Here is a 5,980-nt window from a genome sequence, read left to right on the forward strand (position 1 = left end):
CACTCTCATGTCTGGGCACTGCTGGGAGTCATGTTCGCCCACCCCTGCTATGTCTGGGCACTGCTGGGAGTCATGTCCAACCACCCTCTCCTGTCTGCGCACTGCTTGGAGTCATACCCAACCACCCCTCTCCTGTCTGGGCACTGCTGAGAGTAATGTCCAACCACCCCTCTCCTGTCTGGGTACTGCTGGGAGTCATGTCCAACCACCCCTCTCCTGTCTGGGTACTGCTGGGAGTCATGTCCAAACACCCCTCTCCTGTCTGGGCACTGCTGGGAGTCATGTCCAACCACCCCTCTCCTGTCTGGGCACTGCTGGGAGTCATATCCAACTACCCCTCTCCTGTCTGGGCACTGCTGAGAGTCATATCCAACCACAGCTCTCCTGTGTGGGCACTGCTGGGAATCATATCAAACCAACCCTCTCCTGTCTGGGCACTGCTGGGAGTCATGTCCAACCACCCCTCTCCTGTCTGGGTACTGCTGGGATGCATGTCCAACCACCCCTCTCCTGTCTGGGCACTGCTGGGAGTCATGTCCAACCACCCCTCTCCTGTCTGGGCACTGCTGGGAGTCATATCCAACTACCCCTCTCCTGTCTGGGCACTGCTGGGAGTCATATCCAACCACCGCTCTCCTGTGTGGGCACTGCTGGGAGTAATGTACAACTACCCCTCTCCTGTCTGGGCACTGCTGGGAGTCATGTCCACCCACCACTCTTTTCCTGGGCACTGCTGGGAGTCATGTCCAACCACCCCTCTCCTCTCTGGGCACTGCTGGGAGTCATGTCCAGCCACCCCTGTTATGTCTGGGCACTGCTGGGAGTCCCCTGCACCCATCCCTCTCCTGTCTGGGCACTGCTGGGTCTCACATCCACACACCACTCAGATTTGACGCTTTGTACTCACACATGGGTGACTCCGACATAAGTGGCGTGTGTGCGGGTCGTTTCACTATTGCAATGGTGAAATCCGTACCGTACCACAACATTGTGGCATGTGTGCGGGTCGTTTCACTATTGCAATGGTGAAATCCACACCGTACCTCAACATTGTGGCGTGAGTGCGGGTCGTTTTACTATTGAAATGGTGAAAATTTGCACCATACCCCAACATTGTGGCTTGTGTGTGGGTCGTTTCACTATTGCAATGGTGATATACGCACCATACCCCAACATTGGGACGTGTGTTGGGGTCGTGTCACTGTGTCAATAGTGATATACGCAAGTGTGTGACGCGCCGTACCCCTGCATTGATGGCGTGTGACGCGCCGTACAGGTGCACTTCCGTTGTTGCGGTACATTGTTCTCACCCTATTCGCCTTCGTCGGTTTCTGTGCATCAGGTTGTAGGCATACATGTCTGGGATGACACGGTCGATGGGGTTCATGGCGTGTCTGTCGTGTACCGGGGTGCAGGTCGTGCCCATCAGAAGTTCCGGTGGTTTTCAGCTCCCGTAGCAATAGGGTCGTACGGAGTGTCGCCAAAACGGATCGTACTTGCAGGCCCGGAAACTGATGCCTGTTTATGTACTGATGGAGCGTACAGCTTGAACCGGATGTGAATTGTATATATTTGTTGTTTGTATGGTGTTTCTTACGATTCGTACGTAGATTGTATTTGGGATTGAATCGTACTTCGTCGTATGTACGGAGGTTGTGTAGGTCTAAGAATCGTACTGGAAGTACGCTCCCTTCAGGGAATCGTAGGCGATTTTAACGGATCAGAATCGGCCCCTTTATGTTTAATATATTTAATATATATATTTTTTTTATATTCATATAAAAGTCGATATTTTATTCATCTATATTTTTACTTCAATTTTTTTTGTCAATATTTTTGTACTTACGTGTTTAAGTAAAGGGGTCGATTTTTTTGTTGTCTATATTTTTTACATCGATATTTATTACATCGATGTTGTGTTAGTTTAAGCATTTGCCTTTTCAAAATTTGCTACTTTAAAAGAAAGAGGAACCAAGGATCTTAGACAACTGGAGTTCACCCAGAATAACAAAGGGAACGAAATGACTGAGATCTTGTTGTACTCAGCGTTGGTAAGTTGGCTACTTTAAAAGAAACGAAAGAGGTACTAAAAGAAGGGATAAGCTTAATCCCAGAAACAGACCTGATTGAAAGATGATATCAAGGGAAAGCTTTTCTGAAGCACCATTCAGGTCTAGTGGTAAGGCAGGTAAGGTTGATAGATCCAGATTACGAGAAAAAAGCAAATATTCAAATTACCGTAGACACCTTAGAGAAAAGTAAGCATTGGGGTAACTGGAGTTTTGAAAATAGCTTAGCAGGCCCCTTTTTGCCAGCCCTTGAGGAAATGGGATGGCTAAGCGAAATCGATTAGGATATTGGGTATTGGATTGCTGCACAGCCTTAGAATATTAACATGGAGCATAAATTGGCTTGGGAGACTGACAAAACTAGAAATCCTTAAAAAGTTAGCCAATGGTCTGGAGATTATATGCTTGGAAGAAACATGGGTTTGCGACAAGACTCCCATAATCTAAGGGTTTGTTCAATTAAATAGGCCGGTGAAGAGAAAACAGCAGGGGGGAGGTAGATTGCTCTACTTGCCCCCCATGGTTTGCAAGATGATATTTGTCCCGTGGGATGAGTAATATCAAGAGCAGGATGGAATGGAGGAGGAGGAAGAGAAGTACAATGAGGATGGTGGTGATATCTAGAATACAGTGGTTTGCTCTAAGCAACATACATACATTGCCCAGCTTTTCATTGCCTGACACACATATATTGTGATGGAACATGAATTAACATAATATGAAGGTTCAACATGCAAATAAAAGTGTGAATCAATCATTTGTCTTTACGCTTATGTCACAGTCCTAGTAAACATCAACTCACCCACCTATTGCCAAAAAGAAGTAGGCCTCAAAATATAACAATCCTATTGGATCACTGAAAGAATATCGACGGACATAATGTCGACCTACAGAAATATTGACGCTGGAATATCGAACCAAAACACAAAAGGAGCCAAGAGGGAACAAAAGGGTACATAAGGGATCGCCCTCCACTCTGATAAGTCAATTCACAAAAAAGATCCCTGTACCAAGGACAGATAGTGTAGTCTATTTACTCAACATGAGAGTACACTTGTTCTGGACCTATTACTACAATGTGCCAGAAACAACCCCCTTTCTCTTCACAGTGAGGTGTGTTTTCTCTAATGTCTTGCTGTCCATACACAAAGCAATGTTTGTATCTTAGAAACTTAAAATTACAGGGTGGCAATCAACTCAAGGTGTCCAATGATACCTGCCCTCAATCAGAAAGTCCATCAATCCACACTCAAACAAGTGAAGAAATGAAAAAATGTGTGGTGGAGAGGAAGGCACCTCACGGGCGAACAACCCTCGGGGAACTTGGCAGATGTTTTTACCAATTCTATGCCCCTTTCTCATCATCGGTTGCCATTCCAATCCAAAAAGAAATGAGTGTACAAAACACAAAAAATGTACAACACAAAAGCAAAAACTGCGTATAAAGAGGTGCTAGACAGAAAGCTTATGACAATAGCCAACTGGTGTTACCAACATAAACGAGTGACATAAAATCATCAGACACACTCACTATATATCTTTATTATTCGTGTTAGTGTGTACTAGTGAATTAAAACGGCTGGTAGCTTAATAATGCATACCACTACCTGATACCGACATGTTTCACTGCCCCAATGCTTTTGACAGATTCATCAGGGTATTAACACTCGGTCACTGCACCGATTGTGGACACCTCTTTTTGGACACTGTTGAGTTGAAAAAACACACACCCGTATAAAACCATTAAAAAACTTGTTCTGGAACCAATCTGGACATCTTATTTCTCTAGAAAAATAATAATAGGGTTGAAATAAAAGACATTTACCCTGATTCAGCCCTGTCTTCTCGTACCAGCTGATCAGGCTACCATCCACTTCGTTTTGTGTCGATTGATAAATCAATCTGCAAATAGTAAAGCCATCAGACCATCAACCTGTGCTGAAAGCCTACATCAGTTAACTGTGAGGGTACTGACTGCAGAGCATACTCATAAGCAGATTAATTCCCACTAAGCTCTCCTGTGGAAAAATCTCTGTCCCTCATCTCGACAGCGCTTAGAGGCAATGCCGAACAATGTCCCCATGGAAAGCCTGGTTTGCTCTCCTGTAACGGCGGAGCTGCGCGGGAATAACAGCGCCAGCGTCCAACAACTTAAAAAGTACTTAAAGAGTTACCCGTACTCCCAGTCTCTCCATGTCTCTCTTCCTCCTCGCTAGGTACGTTTACTCAAGCCTTACACCCCTCTCCTTACTTTACGACTTCGTCACCAGGACCTCAAATCATCCCAGGAACGCCGCGTACTCGCTGCTTGGGTTATTTAACTAAATGTTGATTGCAGCGGGACCGGGGGATGTCCGGTCACGTGGTTTACCAGGCATGCTCAGAAGCGCTTCCTAGTTTGCACTACTGTGGGCGCCATCTTTAAATGGAATATTGTTGACGTATATTTCAATTGTCGTTAATGGTGTTTACACATAGTTTAACCCCAAGCCACTGGCGCTATGATCTAATTTAATTACTGCACGCTCACATGTAATTAACAACTCGATCAAAGGTTATTATCATTATAGGGAAAGGAGATTTCAAAGTGTAAGGATCTTAAAATTGCAGGGATCTTAAAAATGCATTCATACATAATATGTATATTGCTCCACATGGCGGGGCACGGGTCAGTTACAGTCCGACGAAAATACTGGTGCTGTGATCTCATTTCAATTATTGCGCGCACCCCTATAATTAACAAATAGAGATTTGCAATGATGTCAAAGGTTGGTGTCATTATCATTATGGGGAAAGGAGATTATCAAAACTGTGGAACCTTTGCAGCTGATTTCATATTGTGTATATTGCTCAACATTGCAAGACACATGTCAATTCAATTTCGTGAAATCTCCAATGGGGTTAACCCAGTATCCCTAAGAACCTGGGCAGTTACTCAATATTACAACAATTGGTTCCTTCGGGTGTGCCACATTTCTTTTTACTCACTCATAGTTATATGTAGTGTATCAGGTACAATACGAAAAAGATCAGAATCCCACACCAATCTTGTATTTATGCACTATTTTATGAATTATAGTCATTCATAAATACTCTTTGTAATTTTCAAGAGAAGGCTGTACAATACGTGAAAAAGTGCAATTTTGTGACATTTAGTGCTCAGTGCTGGCGGCGCAAAAGTGAACAAAAACTGTACAATACTTATATCCTGAGAAAATATACAATGATTCAACTTTGGTCTGTACAATCACACATATACCACTGTATACCACATAGGTCAATTCTCATCACAGGGTATTGAAAATACAGATCCAGCCATTCGCCGACGTTTCGACCCTCTAAGCGCGCACATATGACGTCAAACACGGGTCTTCATCAGGACTGGGAGGGGACAGAACAGCCTTCAGAAGAAATCAACTGTCAAGGTGGTGTATCTTGAATAGCTTGAACTGCGTGTGCCTATCGGTGGTGCGTGGAATGCTCCCACGATGGTTGTTCTTATGGAACCGCTGTGCGGACTTTTTTTCTGACTGGGTATTTGGATGATTCTTGTACCCAGTCGTGCTTCCACATATGTTTTGAATAGCCAAAGGATAGCACTTTAATTAAATTCGAAATGCTGGAGGAGAAACCTCTTCCTTCCTAGCGTGGTCACAACAGCATCAAATATAACGGCGTCTTTACAATCCCCGGCGCTAGCCGCTCTATGTAAGAATGCCGCTGAGTTGATTAATCAACTGTTCCTGGATACGCACTTTAATTTTTCGTGTGGTCAAACCAATGTATTGGAGACCACAACAACACAGCAATCTGTAAACCACATTAGTGGTGTTACAATTGCTAAAGTGGTTCAGGAACCATTCCTTCCCTGAACTCAAAATCACGCTAGTGTTTTTAGTTGTTAGCGGACA

This window comes from Lissotriton vulgaris, chromosome 4_1 (assembly GCF_964263255.1).
Source record: "Lissotriton vulgaris chromosome 4_1, aLisVul1.2, whole genome shotgun sequence".
Classification (NCBI taxonomy): Eukaryota; Metazoa; Chordata; class Amphibia; order Caudata; family Salamandridae; genus Lissotriton; species Lissotriton vulgaris.